The sequence below is a fragment of the Trachemys scripta genome, chromosome 1, assembly GCF_013100865.1.
Source record: "Trachemys scripta elegans isolate TJP31775 chromosome 1, CAS_Tse_1.0, whole genome shotgun sequence".
NCBI classification, from domain to species: domain Eukaryota; kingdom Metazoa; phylum Chordata; order Testudines; family Emydidae; genus Trachemys; species Trachemys scripta.
Genome location: NC_048298.1, coordinates 345815372 through 345842706, shown reverse-complemented (window position 1 = coordinate 345842706; position 27335 = coordinate 345815372). Strand labels below are relative to the sequence as shown.

Here is a 27335-nt window from a genome sequence, read left to right as displayed (position 1 = left end):
ACAACAAAATGGCAGACGAAATTCAGTGTTAATAAATGCAAATTGGAATAATGCACATTGGAAAACATAATCCCAACTATACATATAAAATGATGGGGTCTAAATTAGCTGTTACCACTCAAGAGAGAGATCTTGGAGTCATTGTGGATAGTTCTCTGAAAACACCCACTCAATGTGCAGCGGCAGTCAAAAAAGTGAACAGAATGTTGGGAATCATGAAGAAAGGGATCGATAATAAGATAGAAAATATCATGTTGCCACTATATAAATCCATGGTACGCCCACATCTTGAATACTGCATGCAGATGTGGTGCCCCATCTCAAAAAAGATATATTGGAATTGGAAAAGGGCAACCACATGATCAGGGGTATGGAGTGGCTTCTGTATGAGGAGAGATTAATAAGACTGGGACTTTTCAACTTGGAAAAGAGACGACTAAGGGGGGATATGATAGAGGTCCATAAAATCATGACTGGTGTGGAGAAAGTGAATAGGGAAGTGTTATTTACTCCCTCTCATAACAGAAGAACTAGGCGTCACTGTAATGGGGTTCACTCACCACTGTGATGCCCCCTGCTGGCTATCTTGGGAATTAGCTCTGCATCCTCTTCAGGTGGTGTCTTGCTGCCGTAACTCCTGCTCTAGGACCCACATCTCTCCAAGGATCGATCGCGGAATCCTCTTCAGTGACACAGCCCTCCGGCCATGCCACACTCTGTGCTCCCCCCTTCCAGGGGACCTGCAGTCCTCTGTTCAGGCTCTTCCTTTAGTGGCTACTGCAGTGAATTGTCTGGCCCCAGCAGCCTCTTTGTCCTTGCCTCAGGGCTTCAGCCTGCAAACTCCAGCAGCCAACCAGGAGCTGTCACTTGCTTCCCTGGTCCCTGCTAGCAGCACTGCTCTGTCCAGGGTGCTGGCAGTTCTCTCAGCCCTCCAGAGACATAGTCCTTCCTCCCTGGGCTCCCAGCAGAGAACTGCCTTCCTTTGCCCTGCAGCTCCCTTTTTATATAGGCCTCCTTGGCCCTGATTGACTGTTCCCTTCAGCCCTTCTCTGATTGGCTGCCTCCTGCGCAGCCTCCCTAGGGCTCTATTAACCCCTTAGAGCCCAGTGTAGGGCAGGCACCCCATCATAGTCACCAAATGAAATTAATAGGCAGCAGGTGTAAAACAAACAAAGGGAAGTATTTCTTCACACAACGCACAGTCTACTTGTGCAACTCTTTCCAGAGGCTGTTGTGAAGGCCAAGACTTTAACAGGGTTCAAAAAAGAACTAGATAAGTTCATGGAGGATAGGTCCATCAATGGCTATTTGCCAGGATGGGCTGGGATAGTGTCCCTGGCCTCTGTTTGCCAGAAGCTGGGAATGGGCGACAGGGGATGGATCACTCAATGATTACCTGTTCTGTTCATTCTCTATGGAGCACCTGTCATTAGCCACTGTCAGATGACACGATACTGGGCTAGATGGACCTGTGGTCTGACCTAGTATGGCTGTTCTTATGTTTAAGCCCTAGGAGAAGTGTGTTTGGGAGCCCCATGCTAGTAACTGATGACATTAGCCCGCATCACAGATTCATCCCATAATTCAGAATGATTGGCAGCATCTGACCTGAGCAGCTGGTAACAGGAAAGGCAAAGGGTATCGCAAGTCTAGCCTGGGGATCAGTAGCAGGGCTCTGTGCATGAGTGGGCGGCCGGCGCCTGCAGGTGGAGCTGGAGTTGCATTGGCAGAACTGGAGTGGGGAGCCCGGGACTGACGTAACATCAACGGAGCTGTGTGTGGATCCAGGCCTGTCTGTCTACCAGGAGCCCCTCATCATGCTCTAGTTAAGCAGTGAGGGGCACTGACAGAGCTGTTTTGAGGGCCCAGATCTGCAATGGGGGTGCAGCAGGTTGAGAATAAGGCCTGGTCGAGGGCCCAGAACTGCAGCCAGTCAGGACTGCAGGTCACTGGACATCTCTGTATTTATATTATGCTATTCAAGAAATTGCAGGTCCTCCTAGAGAGTCTGTGCCTGTCCTTCCTCAGTTTCTCCTCCCAGAAAGTACATGTGCAGGGCGTGTGCGTGCGTGGGAATTTTGTCCAGCAGCTGCCTGCCCCTCCAGTGCTACTAGGACTCATTTCATGAGTGCTAAAAATGTATGAAATTCTCCCCGTAAAGGAAATAAATAAATCAGCAAGGTGATGAGAGAAGGGGCCTCCTCGCGCTCTGAATCCCATACGCGTTTGATCTATAGAAAATAATGAAAAACTTCGGTTATAACGGCCCTTGGGGAATAGTCTGAGCCTTGTGGCTGGGAATGCAGCAAAATGTATTAACAATTAATAACACATGAAAGCAACAGTCTGGGCCATTTGATGCTTGTAAAAATTTGTTGCCGAGCTGGATTTGTTCTCGTTTTGCCCGCTCCAGTAAGAGGTGCGGAGGTGCTGCACAATCCCCATTGGTTTGCTGATGAGCACCTCTCTTCAGCGATCGGTGGCTGAAGATGGCTTAGTTAAGCCTTTGGCATGAGCAATGCAGTCATCTTGAACGCGCCACAGGGCAAACTTTACAGTATGTCGTATCATCCCTTACATTTCCTAGGCAATACTTTTCTACACAATGCATGATTAACTTGTGGAACACACTGCCACTAGACGGCATTGAGGCTGGGTGCTTGGCAGGAGTTAAAATGGGATCAGAAGTTCCCAGTTACATTTGACTGGATAAAAACACAGGTAGAAGGAACATAAATCCACATGCTTCAGGACATACACCAATCTGTAGCTGGTGGTGGTCAGGAAGAAACTTCTTCTAAGAGAAGGTTATTGCAGAATTGTCTGTTTTAGGATTTCTTTCACCTCTATTTGAAGCATTGAAATCAGAGAGACAGGATACTGGACTAGATGGACTAGTGCTCTCTTCCAGTGGGGCATTTCCTATGTCCCCATAAACACAGCCGGCAATTGCAATTGATGCTAGAGCTGTGTGAAAGTGGAAAATGTTGATATTCCACTTGGAGGCCTTCCATCTCATTTCTTCATTCCCTTTTGAAGGCCTAAGGTGGAGTGTAGTTTTGTTCTTTCGTATCAAAGCCTGGAGAAAATGTGAATAATCTAGAGTTGGCGGGGGGGGGGATTATTCCTTGCATATCCGTGAAACGATCAATTCCACCTTTTCTTCTCGTGGTGAGTTGTTCAAAAACAGATCCCGGTTCCTATGAACAGTGTCCAGCACAATGGGGCTCTAGCCTCCAGGAGCTACCCCAATGCACTGGATAAGCCTACGAATGCATTTTACCTTCACAAGCATTTGCCAAAGAGTTTTTGTGAACACATTTTCAGCCTACGGTTCATTTGCAAACTGTTTACTTCTCTGAGGCCCATGACAATTTCTTGTCCAGTAGTCGTGGTGTGTGACTGGTCCTCACAAGAGGACGTGAGTTGTAGCCAAGAATTTCGCGGGAGTCCAGGAGGGATTGGCGGGATTTAGGTAAGGAGAACATCCAGCATTCTAGCCATTAGTGCTAACAAAAGGCCTGGTCCACACTAACCCCCCACTTCGGACTAAGGTACGCAAATTCAGCTACGTAATAACGTAGCTGAATTCGAAGTACCTTAGTCCGAACTTACCGGGGGTCCAGACGCGGCAGGGAGGCTCCCCCGTCGATGCCGTGTACTCCTCTTGCCAAGATGGAGTACCGGTATCGACGGCAAGCACTTCCGGGATCGATCCGGGATCGATTTATCGCGTCTAGACCAGACGCGATAAACCGATCCCAGAACATCGATTGCCTGCCGCCGGACCCGGAGGTAAGTGTAGACGTACCCAAAAGAATATTGGCAGGGAAATCAAACCTCATGTTTCAGGGCTTAAACCAATCTCTAATGATTAGGAATCAGGAGGAGATATTCATGAGGGGCAAATTATCCCACAGCTGCTGCTGCAGGTCCTTCCGTCTTCCTCTGACACATGGCTTGCTGGCTGCTGTCGGGACAGGACACTGGACTGGGTGGACTGATGTTCCTCTGAGGTGTGCCCATCATATTTCTCTGGGGAAGAAGGTATCTGAGCCCTTGATGTGGCCGTCTGAACCCTTGCTGTGGCCAGCCACCCCACCAGCCGCTGTTCCTTGCCACCTGGCTGCCCCACCAGTTGCAGTTCCTCTCTGCTGGCCACCCCGCCAGCCACGGTTCCTTGCTGCCTGGCCACCCTGCTAGCCACTCATTCTGCTCACCGCCTCGCCAGCTGCTCGTTCGCCGAGCAACTGACAGTCATCTTCTGCTGCCACCTGCATCTCTGCTGTGACCTCTGCACCTCTGTCTCTTAGTGATTTTCAGCTCTTTGCGGGCTGGGCAGAAACACTGTCCCATCTCAAGTGATTTCAGCTCTCTTTTGTGCACTTCAACATAACAAAAGTCTCCTAATAGAGCCTATTTAGCTCTATCTTTGATCAGTGGGGGAGGAACAGATTAAATCAGACTGGGGACATTTAGGGGGAGTTGATACCTGCTGGCTAGGACACCTGTCCCCACCCCTTTGACTTTCACAGGGCTCTGGCATTCAAGCCCCTGGCTTAGCAAGTTCCTTTCAGCTGAGGGTGACCCCTCAATTGGGACAAGCTCAGCACAGTTCTGCTCCCCTTTAGTCAGACAATGAAGTTAACAACATTTCACTCCCCCTGCATTCCATACTAATGTGATTTGTAACCCAACACCAGCCAAAGCCGATCACTGGAGCGACACAGCTCCTGTCTGCTAGATACCTACGCAGAGTAGGTGTGTTCATGTAAATACAGTTTGTTCCTGAAGTCTCTCCCACTCCCGAACTAGCTGTCAGGGGAGAATTCATTCAGACCCTGCTTACATCCAGAATTAACTGTTTCCAGGAACAAAGCGACTGTACTGTACATGCCCCAAGAAATCCCAGCCTAGGGTTTTGGTCGAGTATGGTTCTGTTGTGTGGAGGCTCCCAGGCAGTAGGATTGGCTAAACTGGGTACCTGGGCCGGGTAAACTCTGCAGTGGAGACACCCTCAGAGGCCTATTTGAAGTACTGTTTCAAGGCTTGAATTCCCTAAGGGCTGGTCTGCACTGAAAACTTACATCTCTGAAAAGTCCACATCCTGGAGAGCTGCAGCTATGCTGATCTAACCCCAGGTATAGACAGCACTAGGTCTTCATAAGAATTCTTCCACTGACCTAGTTACCACCTCTCGGCGAGGTGGATTATGGACAGTGTGACAGACCCAGACCAGTGGGGTACAGGAGTCTGGTAGAGAGCAAATATACTGGTCATTGGATGAGTAGTTTTCTGTTCCCTGAGTGACCAGAGCAGGGGCTGCACTAGAGTAATCGGGAACCTGCTAGAACCAATTAAGGCAGGCAGGATAATTAAGACACCTGGAGCCAATTAAGAAACTGCTAGAATCAATTAGGACAGGCTAGCTAATCAGGGCACCTGAGTTTAAAAAGGACCTCACTTCAGTTTGTGGCCTGCATGCGAGGAGCTGGGAGCAAGAGGCGTAAGGAGCTGAGAGTGAGAGGGTGTGCTGCTCGAGGACTGAGGAGCACAAGTGTTATCAAACACCAGGAGAAAGGTCCTGTGGTGAGGATAAAGAAGGTGTTGGGAGGCGGCTATGGGGAAGTAGCCCAGGGAGTTGTAGCTGTCGCGCAGCTGTAGCAGGAGGCACTATAGACAGCTGCAGTCCACAGGGCCCTGGGTTGGCACCCGGAGTAGAGGACGGGCCCAGGTTCCCCCCCAAACCTCCCAAGTCCTGATCAGACACAGGAGGAATTGACCTAGACTGTGGCTTCTACCAGAGAGGAAGGTCTCTGGGCTGTTTCCTGACCCACCTGGTGAATCTGTGAGGCAAGCAAATCCGCCAATAAGCGCAGGACCCACCAAGTAGAGGAGGAACTTTGTCACAACAGTGACAGGAGAACCCCTCCCGGCTCTGCAGTGAGTGTCTACACTGAAGCACTACAGCAGTGCTGCTGTAGTGTTCTAAGTGTAGACGCAGTCTTAGACACCTGTATAGTCCTCATCAGGCACACAAACTGCCCCACGGAAATCAGTGGGTTTGCTGTTCCTCTCATTTACAATGGTGAGGCTCCATTAACTTCAAAGGAGTGACTCCTGATTCACACCGGTGTAAAGGAGAGCAGAAACAGACCCAACCCGGAAAGAGGTCAGCAAGACTTTGCAGGGTCGGTCTCTTAGATCTGCAAGCTGTTAAAAGCTGAAGCTGTGAGGGCACAGAGGAGTCATTTGTGCTGAGACAGGGGTCACAGGAGCTTACTTGAGTGAGCGTCCAACTCTACAGCCCTGTTCTTTCACAAGCACCCTCCCATGATCCCTGTTCAGAGCTGCTGTGGGAATGAGACTACACACATGTCCCCCCTTCGAAAGCATCTGGAAGGCAATGTTCTTTTGAGAGAGCCCAGCGAACTCGCTGCACTTTATGTTAATTGTTTCCCCGGCCTGAAGTGCAGGAGATAATCTTCCAAGATAGCATTACTAGAATTGAAACGCAAGCACAGATTATCCAAGGACAAACCATTATTTGTGGCCTAATGCCAGGGAAGAAAGTTAATAGCATTATAAATCAGGAAGCACAAGGAGACGAAGATCTTTTCAGATCTCCTGCTTTCCTGTCTCCCTTTTGGGTGGGGATGGATGTGTCTCCGTGATCACAGCTGGGAGCTATCCCTGTAAAATATTCCTGGTGGACGGCTTTACAGTTCAGACCTAGTTTTAAGTGGTCAGTTTCTGTGGTCAGTTACACCACTGTCGATCCAACACTTAAGACTGCTATGTCTCTGGGGCAGAAACCACCTTTGTGTTCTGTGTTTGGAGTCAGAGTCCCTGAGCAGTTGTACCAGTGTAACTCTCTATTTGAGGTACTTCTATGGTTTCCATGGCTGTAGTGTCTGAGCGCCCCTCAATATTTAATGTATTTATCCTGCCCACCTCTGTGAGCTAGGGCAGGGCTGTTATTCGGGTGGTACAGATGGGTTCCCTGGCACAATGAGACTAAGGCCCACATCTTTAAAGGTATTTAGGTGTCGCTTCGCTAAGCGCTGCAATGCCTAACTGACTTAGGAGCCTAAGTTTTACCGAAAGAAAATGGACCTTAGGCTCCCAATCAGTTAGGCGTCGCAACATTGAGTGGAGAAATGTCCAACCCAGGACTCCCCTGTCCTAGTTGAGCACCATAACCACTAGGCCATCCTTCCTGCCACAGAGGAGAACTGAGTTCCTCGTCTACACATAGAAGAGTAGAGCACAAGTTTCTGACAGCCTGGTTTTCAGACTTTCTGGGCGGCCCCAGCTCCCACTGACTTCCGCTGGACTTGTGAGTGCTCCGAGCTTCTGAAAATCCAAACCCAAGCGGCTCTCTTCGGCTGCGTCTTCCCGAGGATAAAAGATGTGTTCTGAGCTCGCATTAACACCCTAGTGGAGACAAGGCAGTTTGTAGTTTTCACCGGTATTCAAGCCTATGGGGAAACTGAGGCTTTAACTCACCTCCTAATTAGGCTTGGTCTGTACTGCAGGGTTAGGTTGACATAACCTGCCTTGCGTTGACCAAGCTGTGGAATTGTCTGCAATTCAATTTTTGACATAAGGGCCTCCCTACGCCGATTTACTAACACCACCTCTCCGAGCGTATACACTGCATCGCTTACGTCGACTGTTACTGGCTGTCAGGAGCCAACCCACAATGCCCCACGCTGACAATACAACCGATACAAGCCCTCCTGGTGTGGACGTGCACTGCCACCACAAGGAGCCAAGTGTGCAACCCTACAAGCGATTTTATAACTGCAGTGGCTGTGTGCCAATGTACATTAGGTCGACGTAATATTGTAATGTAGATGTGGCCTTAGCATGAAAACCACTAACTGCCTGGTCTGCCCTAGACTTTTACCTTGAGTTGAGAACACACCCTGTTTCCTTAGGGTTTATAAGCCCACAGTAACTGGTGCGCACTAGCTCCTCTGCGCTAACTCCCCATGCGGACACACTTACTGTGCATTAAGCGTGCATTTGTGCACATTAGCTGAATGCACTTCGGAAGCGTATTAAGCTAACCCGCCTGAGGGCACTCACTGTGCAGTAGGATTGTGGACATGGGGAGTTAGTGAGGAGTAGCCAGTGTGCTGTGAATGCACACCTCGGCTCACTGCACGCTAGCTTCCCCATGTAGACAAGCCCGTGGTTACTGCAATAAAGGAGTCTAGGGGCTCAAAGCCTGATTGAATGCTCCTGCAGCTACAGTATTACCTTTCACTCCCACGGATCCCAAAGTGTTCGCTAATGGATTGTACACATTCAGATCTAGCGCAAAAGCATTCCTGTAGCATCTGCCATTCAATCCGAACCTTCCACCAACCTGGTGTAGGAGATTGCTGTCACTATCCCTCTTTTACTATTGGAGAAACTGAGGCACAGAGCGGTTATGTGATTTCCCAGTGAGTGGGAACTAAACCCAGGTCTCTGGACAGAATGTTCCACCTCTAGGGCAGAGGGGTGGCGTGCGTCACAGATGGATGCTCCCAATAAGGCGGGCGCATGCTGCCTAATGCACAGCTGCTCTCACTGCACCTCCTTCCCCAGGTGGCTGGGTTAGGAGAGGAGGCTGTTGACGCGGGGAACCCCCCGATCAGCAGCGTGTCACGCGGATAGTCACCGGAGACAGCGGTTTGAGGCCAAGTTCCAGCTCCACTGTTCTGGCAGTGCAGTGCAAGCTGTAAAGCCGGTGGGCCTGGCCCCAGTGCAGGAGAACCCTTGGGTAATGCACAGGTAGCTCCCATCTCACTGGTCCTCGCTGCTGGAACAGAGGCATGGCTGGGAGAAGCTGGGGGGGGGGGGGGGGGGGGGGGGGGCATATCCAGGCAGCCCCATGCCCTGGCGATCTCCAGCTGCCAAAACACCACTGGGCAGCCAGACTGGCCCCAGGGTTGGGAGGGTGTGAAAGTGGCTTATGGACCTTAATGGTCCCCACCCTTCTGCCCTAGAGGTGGAACATTCTGTCCGAGGGCCTAGGCTGGCAAGGTGCGCCATTAGTGGGCATTAAGGAGGCTCGGGATTCCCCTGGAGAGGTTGGCAGGGGCTGGGGCTGGGCTCCCAGCTGAGACACATTGGCTGGGGTAACACGTGGGATGCTCGCCTTGCTGCTACCCACCACGCATTCTCTCTCCACTCTGCGGGGCTCTTGGTCTGGCACTTTTCACCAACCATCCGCAGACACAAAATGTCACGAGCCCCTCCCTGCTCGCACCAGGGCCCCTGTATTCTGTTCGTGGGGGATTTCGTGCTGCGCCGGACGGAACCTAAGGGCTGTTGTAATAGAAAAGAAAACCGGACCGGAGCGAAGTGCGTGTTCTCGTCAAAGTCAAAAATACACAGGTGCTCGCGGCGAGCTGCTCAGGATAGATCGACAACGATCAATACGCGCTCGTCACTGCTTTAAGTCAGGGAACAGTTGGGCCGACTATCCTACAGCACAGCACGGAGGGTCCGCGGTGTAGCAGTGTTGAGGACGAAGTCCATATGAAAAAGGGTTTTTTGTTTTTTTTTTAGTCCTGGTCTTATTGCCTGCTTCCTGGGAGGGAATTGCTGAGACACGCAAGTGTGAGCCCTCCTGTCTCAGGTGATCTCTTGTGCCTTCCATTGAGGATTTCTCTGGCCATTTTGTCCCATGTGTGTTTAATCACACTTAGCACCAGTCATTCAGCGCTTGATGCAAGCAAAGGCTTCCCCCACGTTAGCTAAATAACGCTCCCTGTGATGACGGCACCGTTGGGAGGGGTTATAAAATTATCCTCATTTGACACATGTGGGAAAGCAAGGCAGAGCAGTTCAGTGTCTGTCTCAGGTCAGAGATATGAGTCAACGTCAGAGGCTGGATCCTGGCTCCCTGACCTGTGCTCGGCCCAGCTGGTCACATTCCCCTCCTCCTCTCCTCACCCCTCTGTTAACCCTTTCCTCTCTATCTCACAGACCTCCAGACCTCCTAGCATGCAGCACCCGAACAGCAGGCTTGTAACAGTCTTCCATGTGTTGGCCTGGGGGAGGAAATCTTATCAGAGCCTGATCTGTAACAGCCTCCCATGTGCCTTCCACATGGCATAGGTCCCTTCATCCATCTCTCTTCCCCTTGTCCTCCTCACCTGGCTGCTTCTCATCCTGGCCGGCTTCCCCAGTGGAGGAGAGTGTCTCTAGGACTTGGGAAGGGCTAGCAGAAGGAAGCCGTTCCCAGGAGCCGGATAACTCCTGGCTGTCACTGGTGCCTCTGTGCACACAAGTCAAGAAGATGTGGTGGGGCGAAGCAGGGCATTCTGGGAAAAGTGAGTTGATGTCCGGAGGAAGAATGGGAGGCTCTGTCAAGCAGGGCGATACAGGCCCAGGGCAGTATGCGGAAGGAGGGATGGAGGCAGGCTATGAAGTGGGCGGTGGGTTATGAGGCGTGGGGAGTATTGCAGTAGCTTCAGCCATGATCAGCTTATTTGTACTAAGTGCTGGCAAACACCTAGGGAGAGACTGTCCTTTCCCCAAAAGCCTTCCAGTCTAAATAGACAAGACGAAGGGTGTGGGGAAAACTGAGGCACGGAGCAGGGATGTGACTTGCCCAAGGTCACCCAGCAGGTTAGTGACTGTAGCAGGAATGAAACCCAGGTCTCCTGACTCCCAGTGCCCTACAAACTGCCCCATACTGCTCTGCAAAACCGCCCACCACTTTAGTTCCTTTCAGGCCCGGTAGAGCCTTTCCATTTGATGGCTCTTCAGTGTCCTATGGAAAAGACATTGAGCTCAGCCTGGTTCCTGAAGGCCAGGTGTTCCCACGGCAGCAGCCGGCCCCGGCAGGCTCACGCCGGGATTTGTTCTGGTTCACTGGCAGCCGAGAAACGCGAGTAAAGATGGAAAAACAAAATGAGTAATTTTTCACCCTGTCAGCTCCAATGTGAATGAGGCTGGAGACCGACCTCCGCCGCACCCAGCGAGCGGTCCCGCCAGGTCAGTGCTGAGCCCGTTGGCAGGGGCCGATGCGGGAGAAGTGCAGGTTGCAGCCTGTGCTGGGCCTGCATGGTGGAGCTGGAAGGCAGAAAGTTCTGGTCTCCAGGGCTATGGACCCAACACCTTTCTCCAGCCAGAAATTTACACTGGGCCTGATCAAAGCCCATTCCAGTCAATGGGGAATCGTTCCAGGATCTTAAAGGGAACAACGCTGGGCAGCTGTTTCTGGACCCAGCAGCTGTTGCATGTTAATATTCCCCTGAGCTCATCAACATTTGAAGTAACCAGACTAACACCAGCGTCCGAGAGGTCGTATCTGGCCAGGGGATAGCACTGGGATGCTCTCTAATGTCAGAGTGTGCGATGCCTGCTCTTTGGTCACCAACCGTCATTAAGTCATTCAGTTGTTTTCTGAACAATGTCCAGGCTCTTTTGAAATGCACCACCTGTGTGTCCGTGCATGAGTGGATCTAGGAACGAATTCCCATGGTTGGTTTTCACAGCCCAAAGTCGGGGCTGCCTCCTGGATCGTCACGTCATTGTGCCGCATCCCACCCTTTCTCTCGCTGGCTGGCACGTCCGAAAGGAGCGGAGAGGGTGTATTTCAACGGCTGTCGTCTTCTTCCTTTGATTGTTTCCTCTTTGTCCTCGCTAGCACCGGTTCGTACAAAAATACCCTTTCCTGGCATTTGTGTGGCCGATGGTTCCATAGATCCCTCTGCTGGCTTTCCTTTCTCTTGTCTTCCCCTTTTCCTTCCTACGTGTTCACGTTAACTCGAGATGCCATTATCGGGAAGCTTCTTGAATAGCAAATTGCTCCTGACCAGTAAAGTGTCTGCGTTTTGCTGTGCTGTGTCAATGAAGCTCTGTCTGCATAACTAGGCGGTGAACAGGGGGGGGGGGGGGGAGATGTCCCTGTTCCTATTGAAGTCAGTGGTAAACTGCTTCTGACTTTATTCAAGGTGCAGCACTGGGAGGTTTGCTACCCAGGCTTATATGGCCCCTGATATCTCTGCTGAGTGCCAACGTAGGTGCAATTGTGATCTTTTCTGATGGGGATCTCTTGTACGGCACCGGGGTGCAGGCAATCTGGCCTAACGGTCACAGCTGGGCTGGGGTAGGCGGTGAGCAGGGGTCAGAGAAATCGCTAGAGTCAGAGTCGGGCCAGGGTCAGAGATGAGAGATCAGAGGTAGGCCCAGGCTGGAGTCACGGTCGGAGACTGGCAATCAGGGGACAAGGTGAAGTCTGAGTGATTGCCCAGATACCTTCCTGGGGTTAACTAGTGTGTTGGGTTGTCAGAGGGCTGCAGGGTGCTGTCACAATGGGTCCTTCGAGAGGTGCTTCCTGCAGTGCCCACTCTCCGCCGGGCTCCCTGGCTGCGGCTCTCCTTTGTTTTACACCCCTCCCCACTGGGAACGGGGGCAGCTCCTTTGGTACGAGTCGCTGAACAGCTGCCCTGTCCTATAGCAATGGCTTGTGTCCGCTCCCGGAGCTGATCTGGGACTCGAGAGGGGAAAGGCTCTGCAGCCTGTTACAAGAGCTGCTCAGAGGCCCGGGCGCTCCAGGCTAACAGTGAATAGGTTCCAAGGAAGAAGATGGGCCGTGTGGTTCAGGCACTGGGTGGATAGCAGGGTCCAATTCCCAGCTGTGCCTCAGACTTTCTGTGGGTACCTCAGGCTAGTCCCGTGCTCTCTCGGTGCCTTGGTTTCCCCGTTTGTAAATGTAGCCAGTGTCCTTCCTTGTCTCCTGGGAGGCTGTCAGCATAACCCAGCTGCTCAAATGTGGGGTTGGGGGTGGGCATGGAGAGAGCCTTTTATTCTCCTGTGATTGCTTGTATGTGTCCATGTACATTGCCTCTTGGATTCGTGGCGCATTCGGAGTCCCAGTGGCGTGGGCCAGTGTGATTGACGGGGAATTGTCTGACCTTTTACTAATCCTTGTTTGGAGAGGTTTTGACCATGCTGTTTTCTGCCTTGCTTCTCAGTGGTAACGAGACTGCAGCCTACAAGTACAGGTACCGGCTTTTCTACCCGCGGGTCTGCATGCCTCACGGAATGCTGCATTTCGCCCCCTGACATCACGTCCCTGGCCAACAAGGGCTGGACCATTTGCTTTTTAACCCATTCACTGCTGCACCCCCTCCCACCTCCTGCCACTGAGCTGCCTCTAAGAGAGAGCTGGATTGTGCCGGATGCATTGGCAGCGCAGCTAGTGTGTTCTACCTGAGCATACCTGGTCTATTTAGTACCACTGCAGGTGTGTTCTAGCAGCACCCACTTAGTGCATTTCATTGCACTGCAGGTATATTCTAACCTTGCATACCTGGTAATATTTTGCAGTGCATCTGGTGCATCTGCCTGGTCTATTCAGCCGCAAAGCTTTTAATTGCATCGTAACTATTTGACTAATAGTCTGGTGTTTATTCGGACGCTGGGTGGCCTTTTTGCCAGCACGACACAGTTCTCGAGCTCGATCTCCCCTTCGTGATCCCACTGTGCGCTTCATTTGTTTCCGTCTGTAAAGGGCTTCGGCTGCAAACAGCCTGTGCAGATGGAAAATCCCATCTGTCAAAAGGCCCCGCCTTGTGCTTTCTACCCAGCAAAGCCGTGTGAAAGGTTGGGGTTTCTGCGAGGCCTAGGGAACGTGCTGCTGCCGCCGGAGCAGAATAACAGGGTGACGCGCGGCTCCAGTGCTGTTACTGCAGGGACCTCATCCAATTGAATTTGACAGTAGGAGGAAGCTTGATGGATCCAACTGGGACACTGCAAGCATAGGCTCTCTCACTCCTGCAGAGGTCATGGTGTCCTGGCAGAGTCCCCAGTGATTGGCTGAGCCGGCTGGTCTGGAGCAGGCCCTTTCTTAGACAGTGGGTAGCACAAACCGTAGAGTGAAATGCAAAGGGAAACAGACCCTTTCAGAACTGTGGCTAGGGCTGCCAGGCTGGCGGTTCCGGTCGGCACTGCCGACCGGGCCGTTAAAAGTCCAGTTGGCAGCGCAGCGGGGGCCTGGGGCTAAGGCCGGCTCCCAGCCTGCCCTGACTCCATGCGGCTCCGGGAAGTGGCCACCAGGTCCTCACATCCCCTAAGCGCATGGGCAGCCAGGGAGGCTCTGCGCGCTGCCCCCGCCCCCAGTGCCAGTTCCGCAGCTCCCATTGTCTGGGAACCGCGACCAATGAGAGCTGAGGGGGCGGCGCCTGCAGGCGTGAGGGCAGCGCACGGATCCTCACTGGCCACCCATGCACCTAGGGGCTGCAAGGACCTGACAGCCGCTTTCTGGGCAACAAAATGGCAGATGAAATTAAATGTTGATAAATGCAAAGTAATGCACACTGGAAAACATGATCCCAACTATACATATAAAATGATGGGGTCTAAATGAGCTTTTACCACGCAAGAAAGATCATGGAGTCGTTGTGGATAGTTCTCTGAAAACATCCACTCGGTGTGCAGCGGCAGGCAAAAAAGCGAACAGAATGTTGGGAATCATTAGGAAAGGGAGAGATAATAAGACAGAAAATAGCATATTACCTCTATATAAATCCATGGTACCCTCACACTTTGTGTGCAGATATGGTCACCCCATATAAAAAAAGATATATTGGAATTGAAAAAGGTACAGAAAAGGGCAATAAAATGATTAGGGGTAAGGAACGGCTTCCGTATGAGGCGAGATTAATAAGACTGGGACTGTATAGCTTGGAAAAGAGATGACTAGGGGGGGATATGAGAGAGGTCTATAAAATCATGACGTGTGGAGAAAGTGAATAAGGAAGTGTTATTCTTTCCCATAACACAAAAACTAGGGGTCACCAAATGACATTAATAGGCAGTAGGTGTAAAACAAACAAAAGGAAGTATTTCTTCACTCAGTGCAGTCAGTCTGTGGAACTCATTGCCAGGGGATTTGTGAAGGCCAAAACTATAACTAGGTTAAAAAAATAATCGGATAAGTTCATGGAGGCTAGGTCCATCAATGGCTATTAGCCAGGATGGTCGGGGATGCAACCAGATGCCCTGAGTGTCTCTAGCCTCTGACTGACAGAAGCTGGGAGTGGACAACAGGGGATGGATCACTCAATGACTGCTTGTTCACTTCATTCCCTCTGAAGCACCTGGCATTGGCCACTGTTGGAAGATAGGATACTGGACTAGACGGACCGTTGGTCTGACCCAGTATGGCCGCTCTTATGGTCATATGATCCAGATGAAATAGCATAACAAATTTGCAGTCACCTAGGACATCATGATTGTCAGTATACTGGACACCATAATGACTCGGAGTTTAGCAACAGATGCTGGGCTAGAAACCAGGCCTTCCTGTTCCAAAACGCTCAAGCTCCTGCCGCGTGAGCGAAAGAAGAATCTCCTAGCACTATAGGCCCAATAGCACACAGCTGCACAACTGAAGGCTGTGGGTGACACATGTATTAACCAGTTTATTGGGAAGACAGCCAAGTCTCAGAGCAGTGAAATGACCTACCCGGGGCCACATATCGAGGCATTGTCAGAGAGCAGGTCAGACCCCCCAGCTGGCACACGTGCCTTAGCTAGCACACGGAATGTGAACAACCATTAGGGTAACTGGCAACTCTGTCTTGCCCTGCAAGGCCAGCTGTGGAAGTGTGTGGAATTGTTGTCTGAGGAGTCCGGGATGAATTTGACTTGATCACAGATTGACCCAACGGACTCAGAGGCAGAAAAGGGTTGTCGTATACTCAGCCCACTCTCTGGCCAGTGTGGCACTGTCTCTAATTCTCCACTGCCTTTGTCCACTCTTCCCTTGGGAGTCTATTCCACTGCTGAAAAGAGTGCACGAAGTCATCATGTCCAGTCCCCAGCACTGAGGCAGGACTGAGTAAACCTAGACTATCCCTGACAGGTGTCTGTCCTGTTCAGCCTAGACCTTTAAATTAGGCTCTGTTGAATCCCCTACACAATTCCTTTCACTCCTTGATATTCACCCTCTCGTCTCATCCTTGGAGACTCATAATTGTATGTCCTTTCGTCACCGATCTGCTCAGCCTAGACAGTGTGGCCTGGGGATAGTGCGCTGGCCTAGATTCAGGAGATTTGGTGTCTATCCCTGGTTCTGGCCTGACTGGAGAACTTGGGCAAGTCACGTCCTTACTCTGTGCCTCAGTTTCCCCATCTGTAAAATAGTGATAGTGACCTCCTTAGAAAGCACTTTGAGAACCATGGATGAAAAGTGTAGTTATATAAGTGCTGGAGAGTATTATTATTATTATCATCACCCATTTCGGCCTTCTAATATTGCTTTGCACAACTCAGCCCCTCCAGGATACGGCACAACTCATGCACAAAGCAATGGTGAGAAGAAACAAACCAGCAAAGGGATTTTGCAAGAGCAAAAATGATGGCAGTGATTTCCTGTTCTGGGGAAGAATTAGGTGGCCCGGCTGGATTTATTTCTCATCTACTCGACCGCGTAGCCAGAGAGAGAGGCCAATTAGCAAAAAAATAACCTGAGTTAATTTCTGCTCCTATATTATGTAGCCTAGGGTCTTACATGGAAACTATTTGAGGGCTCAGCTGCAGAATTAAGAGGCAGCAGGTTTAAAACAAACATAAGGAAGTATTTCTTCACACAGCGCAGTCAACCTGTGGAACTCATTGCCAGGGGATGTTGTGAAGGCCAAAACTATAACAGGGTTCAAAAAAGAATTAGATACGTTCATGGAGGACAGGTCTGTCAGTGGCTATTAGCCAAGATGGTCAGGGGCCCAGTCCCTGCTCTGGGTGTCCCTAGCCTCTGACTGCCAGAAGCTAGGACTGGATGACAGAGGATGGATCACTGGAAATGACCTGTTCTGTTCATTCCCTCTGAAGCATCTGGCACTGGCCACTCTCAGAGACAGTATCCTGGGCTAGATGGACCATTGGTCTGACCCTCTCTGGCTGTTCTCGTGTTCTTAGATTTCAGACCCAGGATACCTCAGTGTTTGAGGGTGCCCAGCATCTGATCTAGGGGTTGGAGCCATCTGGCCATCCTTGCTTCCCATGCCCTGCCCATCACTGTGATGTCTAAGTGCTGCTCGGATATATGTCAGGTGACCAAAGGTCTGGGCGGGTCTGTCTATACTACATGGAGAGGGTGCCTCCCAGCCTGGCTAGACAGACGGATACTAAAAATAGCAGTCTGGACGATGGGGCACGGGCTACCCACCTGACTCCATGCCCGGCCATCCCTTTGGTCCGAACTCAGGTGGCTAGCCCGAGCCACCACCCATACTGGCTGTGAGGCCAAGCAGAGCCTATGTCTCTGTCTCTCTCTCTGAGGCGAGGTTACGGTTGCATTCATAGAATATCAGGGTTGGAAGGGACCTCAGGAAGTCATCTAGTCCAACCCCCTGCTCAAAGCAGGACCAATCCCCAACTAAATCCATTGTCCAATGTTGTTTCAAAGCCGTGATTTGGGGGGGCTACTGGGTGGGAGGGTCAAAGACGGGCTTGTCCTGCCCGAGGGCAGTTCATCCATGCTAGTCATGTCGGACCAGTCTGTGGCATTTGATCTGCTGCCAATCACCCAGTTCCCCTGCCTCCAAGGAGCTGCAGGGATGTATGGAAACAACCTGACATGGCTAAGGTCCTTCCTCTCCAACAAAATCTCCAGGGTCGCTATGTTCCTTTGCCTCCAGCATCCCACGAGGCTCAGGCCTCTCCTCCGTGTCGTCCAACATCTGAAGGAAGCCGTTGGGGGTGCTGGTGAAATGGCATGGGCCCAAGCACCCTCAGTATACAGGTAGCACCCAGCACGCCCCACCCCACCCCAGCTCGTCCAGTGCCTGGCCAAAGTCAGCACCTGGGTGGGGAGCAGCTGAAGGCTGAGGGGCGCTGCTCGTATGAGGACTGTGGACCTCCCATTGTGCAAGCTCATCCCTTCAGCTTAGCTCCCTCATCCTTCGCACGCTCCCGCACGCCCAGCCGCCTCACCGCTCGTCATGCTGTTACACCTCCAGCCCGGGAAGGAAGAAAGAGGGAGATTGTTGTTTTGATTTTTAAATATTTGGAGGCACCCAGCACTCCTGAGGCTCCCGTCAGGCGGAGAGGGTTATCTGGTTCTTCCTTCCACTCCTGCGGACTGAATCCAGAGGCCGTGGCAGCCCCAGGGCTGGTCGAAGCGATTCTGATATTTCTCCCGGTCATTGGCACGAGCCCTTTAGCAAGTGCTTTGGGACCCACTCGGATGAAAAGCCCTGCACAGATGCAAGACCCTGATCGTTGCCAGTCCAGCGCTGAACGATGCAATGCACCGGAACTTCTGCTCCTTCCCACGGGAGGTCGTTTGACAGCCCGATCGATTGAATCTTAAGGGGAGCCTTCCCAATACTCTGCTCACATTTTTCTTTGCTTTATTAAACAACAACAACACTATCCATCTTCAAAGCATGTCGCCAGCTTGTACCGGTTAATGCTTCACACCCCTGTGGATGAAGGATGTACTGTAACAAATCCATCACCACCCAGGTGAAACAAGCCTGGCTCCTTGGAATGTCATGGTGACAGCGAGGAACCAAACCCTTAAATCATCAGTTGCTACAACTTGAGCTGAAGGAGAATCTGTCCATTAGCGGTTAGCAATCTAGGGCCTGTGAGACACCCATGCGCTAGAGAGGGGGCCGTGGCACATACACGCTAACCAGGGGTGACGAGGTGGGGTGTTCTCCAGTGAGTCTCACTGTCCTGTACTAATAGTGTGTGCACCTCAGTTTCCCTGTGTACTGCACCAGTGCCTAGGTGGTGGGAATTGGGAGTGTGACTTTTCTTGCGGCTCTCAGGGCAGGTGAGGCTGCCCAGTTGCCTGCATGTAAGCTATGGCTGATGCCACTGTTACCATGGCCGAAGCCATGGAGGTTTTTTGCACTGTTACCAGGGCAAAAAACCTCCATGGCTTCGGCCTTCCTGTGTCTGACCTCAGAGCATTCAGCATCCCCATTCGCTGTGCGCTTCCCATAGCAAGTCCACCTGAGTCCTGACTGGCTTCTTTTGGAGCAGTTTCAGAGCATCGGCCTGGTGACTCCATGACACCAGGTCATTACAGTATTATCCACATGGAGAAACCGAGGCACAGAGCAGTTATGTGCCTTGTCTGAGGTCACAAAGGCGAGTCCCTGTTAGAGCTGAGATTAGAATTCAAGCACTCCTGCTTCCTTTTTCAGGGATGGGAGCACAGATCTCCAGCTGCATTCAGCGTGCGTACGCGATCGTGGACAGAGAGACTGGTCTCCATCAGATCTCTGGACTCGTATGGGCTTGAGGAATAAAATCTCCTAGCAAGTCTTCACCAAGAGGAGAGACATAGTTTTAGGAGCCAGTGGTTTGTGGGTCGCTCCAGCCATTGTTCCTTGCAAGCTGGCTGTAAGCCACCCAGGGCAAGATTTTGCTAAGCATCTTGGCAGCACAATCCAGTGGTTTCATGGATTACCAGAAGGTTGAGCATGCACCTTTAAGGACACCCACCCTGCTCCGAACGCTCAGCGGTATGGATTGTGGTTTGTGGCGAGATGGGCCAAAACAATAACAAGGGAGAGAATAACGCTGAGCGATTCTTTCTTTCTTCAAGGAAATCGTTCATTAACAAAAGCTATTCCCCTAGCTCCAGTCCAGCAAGAGCCATGAAACCACTTACGGGGCATCCAGGCAGCCCTCTTCATTGTGCTTTCAATTTGTTCCCCTCGGTCTTTCGCCCACGCCCTTTGGCACGCTCTCTCTCTCCTCCTTGTCCTCTGTGGCTCAACTTTTTCTCTGGCAGAGGCTGTTTGCTGGGGACCCCACGCGGAATGAGGGGGTGGCCTTCGGTTCTGTCCCACGCCACAGACACCTCCACCAGCAGCACGGCCGGTGACTGGCCCCGGCTCTGTTCGCTGAACGGGGGGGAGCAGGCAGTGTAGACTGGAGTGAAGCGTGTTCAGTGTCATGTCTGCTAAGGGCATTTGCGACCACAAGCTCTGCTTTAAACTGGCTGCTTGTTCAGGCATGGCTCCATGGGGTAGTGTAGCAGGGCGACAACTGACCCGGCGGCGCCTCCTGCTGGTCGTCCTGGGAATTAGCTCTGTCCACTCAGGAGCACCCTCTGCGGGCCTTCTCTCGGGGTTCTGCCCCCTGTAGTCTCGCTGGGTCTCCCCTCCCCGGGGAACCCCCAACCCCCTATCCCCACCTCACCTCAGTCCTTGGCTACTGCCAGTCACCATCTAGCCCCCGCTCACTGGGGCGGACTGCAGTGTAATTGCCACTCATCGTCGACAAGGAGGGTTTGGACCTCCTGCCTCTGCCTACCCTTGGGCTGCCCCCTGCAGCCCCAGTACCTTTTCTGGCCTTTAGCAAGGCCTGCAGCCTGGAGGGTTTCCAGGCCAGAGCTCCCCAGCTCCTCCTCTTTCCCCCGCCCTGCTCCAGTCTAGGTACCCTGCTCAGCTCCCAGCAGCCAGGCCCATCCCTCTCAACCTCTAGAGAGAGACTCTCTTAGCTCCAGCCGCGCAGCCCCTTTATAGCCCCTGAGGCTGCTTCCCCAATCAGCCTTTCTCCAGGGCTGGTTTTACTCCTTCAGGCAGGCGCGGGGTGGCCACCCCGCTACAGCCTCACAGCCAAGCTTTTCACGGGTGATTTGGGGTGCCACAACTTGAAACACCTCACAGAGTCGCTAAGGATCCATATGACCATCCAGTCTGACCTCCTGCATATCTCAGGCTGAATCGGAGCGCAGCGTTTAGAGGGACGTCCAGTTTTGATTGTAAGAGGCCTGATTTTCGGAGGGTGGGTGCTCGACAGATCCTAAAGTCCCCTTGTACGATGTCTCAAGCTGAGCACCCAAAATTTGAGGCACCTAAAGCCAGGCCAGGCCTTCACCGCTCTGTGCCTCCATTTCCCCAGCTGTCAGACAGGGTGATAATGCAGCCTCACCTCACGGGCTGGGGGAGGGGTCAGTGATAATCAGTTCATTACTGATCATGGGGCACTTAGATCCAGTGGTAACGAGGGCCGGATAAGTGGCTAGCGCCCCGTGTGAGAGATGGACTCTTAACTGTGTGTGCCAGCTCGCTCAGAGCTAGCGTGGGTATGTCTCCTTGAGCTGGGAATTCCCCCTCCTGCTCCAAAAGTAGACGAACCCTTAGACTGGGAAAAGACCTGTTAGGCATTTGCCACGTGTCCGTTTCCAGCCCAAATGGAAGCGCTCCGTTCCCAAAGGCAACGCTGACGTCCCCAGAATGGCTTCGTGCTGTCAGCTGCACTCACAGGGAAAACATCTCAAAACGCTCGCCTCCGGGAGGCAGAGGGAAAACTCAGAGCCTGGTTTTCTGACACTGATCAAGAGCGACAGTCCTGGCAAACTCGCTGGCCGAGAAATTCCACTTGGTTCTCGAAGAACTTTCTGATTACAACTAAACTCCCTTGGAACAGTCTAACTTTCCCGCGCCCTGGAGCAGTGACGGATTCAGACGAAGGGGGTTGTTTATTCTCTTTCCAATAACAGAGTGAAAAGTTGTTTTTTTCTCTCGCACTGAAATATTGGTTTGTAATCCAGACAGTACAAACAGGCATAAATCAGTCACTTCGGTAAATACAAACTGTTCCTCACATCCATCAGTATCATAGCAGCTTACGTCATGGTTAGTGTTTTCCTTCCTGCTGGAAGTTCTTATGGGACTTTAACAACCAGATACATTCAGCCTGCTGGCCCTTGTTATTGGTATTATGGTAGGACACTGAACCCACAACCAAACTCAGGGCCCTGTTGTGCTAGGGGCTGTAAAAAGAGACAGTCCGCTGCTGCAAAGAGCTTACACTCAATAATGAGGCAGATGACGGGAGGGGAAACTGAGACACAGTGATTTGCTCAAGGTCATACGGCTCGATCCTTGATTAACAAGGTCATTGATCACTTGGTGATTACCTGTTCTGTTCATTCCCTCTGAAGCACCTGGCGTTGGCCTCTGTCAGAAGACTGGACACTGGGATGGATGGACCATGGGTCTGACCCAGTCTGGCCATTCGTATGTTTTATACAACAGGTCAGCGGCAGAGCTAGGAAGGGAACGCCCGTCTCCTGATTCCCTCTCCAATACAATCTCCACAGGAGCACGTTGCCTCTCACTGCCTTTGGGCCTGCAGCCGGGGGCAGGGCTGCCCCTTCTCCAGTTTCCCAGCAATACCACTTCTTCCATGGAAGAACTTGGCCAGCTCTCCCCTCCACCCAGGTTGGTTCCCTTCCAGGGAGTGGCTTCATTTGCTCCGTTCTTAAGTTTACTGTTGACACCATATGATCAAGGTGTGAGAGGCAGGGACTGCTGGCCTGGGTCACCCGAGATGGGTCAGGGTCACAAGAAGTGAATAGTCCCTGTGACGTCCACTCACTCCAGTGGCTGCTGTCCACACACCTGGAGCCTGCAGAAACGAGGCACGGGTTGTGGGTGGCTGTTAGCAGGCGCGGGCCATTCCCTCTCTCGGTCTGGCACTGGCGGGCACCCTGCGGAGCAAACTGCACTAAACCCACTTTCCTAGAAATGCCACGAGCCGTCCCAGAGGCCCTGGCGAGAGCCGAGTCACAAGGGTGGGTCTGGCTCTGGATTCGGAGCCGCCCCTCCCAAAGGAGCAGGGATGCTTTATCGCAGGACTTCTGTTGGACCCATTTCCAGGTCAGCTAGTGTTGGGATCAGAGGCAGGGGAATCCAGCTCCTGGTTCCCATGCTCACGTACAGCGCTGTGCACAGAATGGAGTAGGAAGCCAGGGCTATTCTAGTGCGGGTTTGGGAAGCAGGACTTAAAGTAAGTGGAAGCTGCGGGTGGTCCTGCACTGCTGTTTGGTTTGGCACAGCAGCAGGTCCCTCCTCCTCGGGGTGGGGGGGGTGAGACCTCCCCCCCGCTGTTTCTCTCTGCTTTACCGCTGCTTTATCGCCTCCCCTGCCTCCATGATCAGTGTGGAGAGATCAGAACCTGCTGCTGCTACCAGGGGCTCTGGAAGCCGCAGACCTAGAGTTTGGTGAGAAGGGATGGGCCAGTGAAATTGTGTCTCCTGGTCCAGGAAACCCCAGAACATAGCTGGTTCGGATCCGGGCTCCATCCCACTCCAAGCACCACATTTGATTGGGTGACGGGGAGGGGGTCCCAGTTTGGGCCTGTCTGTAACTTTAAGGGAACAGGGAGCAGGCGCATGATTGCTAAGCAGCCCTTTCCCTCCCCCGTAGGATGCAGATCAGGAAGGGAGGAAGAGCCCAGAGTTTGCATCAGCAGCTTGAGATAATGGCGAGTGGTGCTGACTGTTCCGAATCAGACTGGGTTAAGAACAGCCTTCCAGTTTGGGAAAAGCTCAAAGGGAAGAGATCTGGCTTGCTTTACCCCTGTACTGTTAAGGGAGATGTACTGCAAAACCACATCGCAATGTGTATACCACACGGCGGGGAGCTGCTTTCGGGTGTAGAGCAGCAATAAGGCACAAGTCAGGCTCTGCCAGGAGGAAGAGGTGCGTCTGAGCAGAGCAGAGAGCAAAGCCGGTCAAAGAGAAGAACACGGTGATTAAAAGCCGAGACGGAATCGCTGTATTGGCAGAACCTAGAGGGAGGCGTTGTGTGGGGTTAGATCTGTCTGAGCCACCTTCTGCCTCCTGAAGCCAACCTCCTGCCCTGAGATCCGATTTGCTTCTCTATGCAGGGGCGTGCATGGGAATTAAAAAAATGGCCACTTTTGGAGGGGCACTTTCTGTGTCCCCTGGCCAGAGGAGCTGGCTCTCTTCCCCCCCCCTCCCCCACGGCCAGAGGACAACAGAGGTGATGATGGCTCCTGATGGGACAGGCGGATGTAGGCGCTAGCTATGGTGGCTCTATGGCTGCTGGGGACTTCCCCATCCTGGGGAGGCCACAGTCCTCACTGGGATTTAAATGGTGCCAAGGCTTCACAGGGGGCGAACTTCACCCCAGTGCAGCGTGAAGTCTCTTGGCCTCTGCAGCCCTGATCTGCCTGCTGGCCCCTCGTTCTCCGCCTGTGGCTGAGGCTTCCCGGCGATCCTAAGCTCCCCCTGCACAGTGTGTAGCCACAGCTCAGTTGCTGGTGTGGAGCAGCCCACCAGGGCCTTGCCACAAGAGATCCTGGCTTTGTAGCCTCTGCAGTGAGCTTGGGCTTGCTCAGTGGCCGAGAGGGGCTCCTGGAATATCCAGGATCCTATCGCTCAGGGCGTCCCAAAGGCTGTCAAATCGGAGGCCCTCCTGGCCAAGCCAGCCTTGGAATGCCGAGAGACCTGTCAGAACGCCCACAGACCATCATGTGGGCCTGACATCACGGCTACGCGCTATCTCTGGCTAGCCATGTGGCTCCGGATCCTTTCACAGGCACGAGAGCCACGCTCAGATCAAAGCCAGGCTCATGTCTCCCCCTTGTTCTGACTCGGCTCAGCACCAGGGGATGGGCTTGGGGCACACGCTGGGCTTTCTCATCTGCATCCTGCTTACCTTTAAAAACCACCCGGATCCCTTCCACAGCCACTGAGCAAGCCCCACGCAGCAATTCCCAGCTAGTACCCTCCTGCTCCCTCCCTCTCCCCAGCAGCTGGAATCCTTCTGTGGGCTTTGGTCGTGAGAGGCCGGGCTGGTAACACTCTTGCAGTGCCCGGCACGTGGCTGTGTCCATCAGGAAGGTGCGAGATGCAGGCAGGCTGGTGAGAAACTGCTGACAACGGTTCCGGTTTCCCAAAGATTTCATACCCTCAGTTTCCTCTGGCTCCAGAAGCTCCTGTTACGATGTCTTGGTCTAGTGACTGGCCCCAGTGATTATAACGACCTGCTGCTTAGCTGTGCATACACTAGAAAGGCTGGAGTGCTGTAATGTAGACACTTACTCCAGCAGCACAGGGGGTTTTCCATCGCTGGTCTAGATCCGCCACCTCTCCAAGAGGCAGCGGCTAGGGTGATGGGGGAATTCTGCCATAGCTTGAGAAGGTGGCGCACTCTTAGCCTGGCAAGCCAGTTTCCAGTCGTGGGCCATTTCTTCCATGGCGGCCTGCTTCAGGGGCTTGATTCCTCATTGCCCAAAGTGCTGTCGTTACGTTCAGCTGCCCCTCGGAGACCTTGCTGTCCCAGCCGTCCCGCTGCGCTTGCAGCTAACCTTGCTCCTTGGAGCCCAGAAGCTGGGAAGGCAGCTCTGATTGCCTCTAACAAGGAAATATCTAACCTCTTTACAGCTGCTGCCTGCCAGCAGTAAAGAACAACATCTGTGCTAATGCACATAGCTTGGCTGCCAAGCAGCATTTCCAGAATGCCATTGGCCATTCCAGGCAATGCATCAGAAGTTTTCAGCAGTGAACAGACCGCAGCGAGAGCCAAGCCAGCCTTGGGCTGCTCCCACTGGCAAGAGCTCTTCGGTTTTGCTATGAGGCCTTTCCTTGCATTGACAGGCAGCTAGTAGAAAAGGCATTAGGTGGCTCTGCAGGAGTATGGGGCGTTGGAGAGCGTTGCAGTGACCGGATGGGCTGCCCTCTGAGGTGCTGAAGAGACAGTTGCCTTGGTGCAGGTGAAAGGGGCCAGCTGGAGAATGAACTCCTGTGTTTATCCCCAGGACGGGGGTACAGTGTGGGTACAGCCTGGCAAGCTTTTCCCATGGGATGGGAACTATCAGGGAAAACGTCTCCTGCACCCCACTGCAGGCCTTTCCAGCGGGGAACGGCTTCCAGAGGCAAGGCTGTGCAGTGCCGAGTCACCCCCGACCTAGAGCCTGATTAAGTCACACGCGGTGATGAGTCATTCCTGTGCTAGGCTCCAGCCAATCCGCAAACCAGGAGCTGGTCTGGTGACCCTCAGGCCAGGTATATAAGCCCACGGGAAGAACAGCAGCTCAGTCTGCCCAACGTCACTTTATGGCTTGGGACTCTCCCCTGCCTGAGAGTGATGACAGACACCACAGGCCTCAGCCCTGCTCCAGCCTAGCTCCCAGCCCTACTCTTCCTTTGTTCCACACCCACTATTGACTCCTGACTCCAGCTTTGATTTCTGGCTCCGGTTCCTGGCCTGGCTGCCTCTGCACCAACCACTAGGCCCAAATACCACTGCTCCAACACTAGGCCTGGCCCTCCATGTCTTGGCTTCTGACAAAGGGAGTCTAACTCTCCATGTGCAGCCCAGCTCTGATCCCCTCAGTGGAGCTGTGATGGGGTTAGCCGTAGCCTAGAACTGGTTGGCAATTTTTTGATACAATGTATTTTTGCCAATAATGCCGTCTCATCAAAACCGAAACCCTTCACGAAACAGCGTCGATTCAAAGACACACCCGATGCAAACATTTTGTTGTTGTTGTTGTAAACAAAAAGTTTGGCGATTGTTGAGCTGGAAAGGTTGTGTTTTTCGAGACGAAATGACTTTTCGCTTAGAAATGTTGGTAAATATTCACTAGCAGAAGGCTGAAATCGAAACCGAACATTTGGAAATGATCAAATGAAATGGTTGGAGTGACCCAGACTCAATTTGGGGGGAGGGATTTTGGTTCACGAACATTTTTGAGATTTGTATTTTTTGTCCCAATTCCAAATGGGGGGAAAGTTGGAAACGTCAAAAATTCTCACGGGGCGAGAAAAGCTTTTCCCTCTCGGCCCTCCTGTATACATCTGCCCACCGAGAGCAGGACTCCACCCAGCTCCCCATTTCCTATCGGCCACCAAACAGCCATTGGGTGATACAAATTCAGATTAGTGGCGTAGCATCTGCTAATGCAGTTCGCCGGTCCCTGGAGCTATGCCGTCTCCTGCTCAGGAGACAGCCATCCACAGCTTTGGGCTCATCTTCCGTTCCTTGACACCAGCATCTTTCCACTAATGTCGATGGGGTCAGCCTAGATTTACACTGCGCTTGTCTAGGTGCAGGGTCACCCCCGTTTCAGTGAAGACACCTTCATGAGAAAGTTGCACTGGTTTAACTAAACCAGTTTAAAAAAACACATTTTAAGAGAAACTGGTGCAAAAGGCTGGGTGGACGTTTGTTTCTGTTTCGGTCAGGCTCATTTCAATGTAGTGTTAGTTACAGGTGCTGAGTTTTATTTTTCCCTCTGGGTGCTCCCCACCGCTCCCCCCCAAGATCCTGCCCCCACTCCGCCCCGTCCCCGAGGCTCTGCTCCTGCTCCACCTCTGCTCCGCCCCCTCCCCCGAGGCTGCCTGCCCGCTCGCTGCTCTCAGCCCTCCCCAAGCGCCTCCTGCCAGCCGCCAAACAGCTGATCGGAGGCCCTGCCCCGAATAGCTGATTAGTGACCCCATGCTGAACAGCTGTGGCTGGTGGGTGCTGAGCACCCACTTTTTTCTTTTCCATGGTGCTTGAGTCCCGGAGCACCCATGGAGTCACCGCCTGTGA

The 27335-nt window shown here is 52.6% G+C and overlaps 1 protein-coding gene across 5 annotated transcripts in view; it reads left to right on the top strand.

Moving 5' to 3' along the window:
- Positions 1 to 27335, top strand: part of ARRB1 (arrestin beta 1) — a 172356-nt gene that overhangs the window by 34571 nt on the left and 110450 nt on the right. The gene's annotated exons all lie outside the window — the stretch shown is intronic.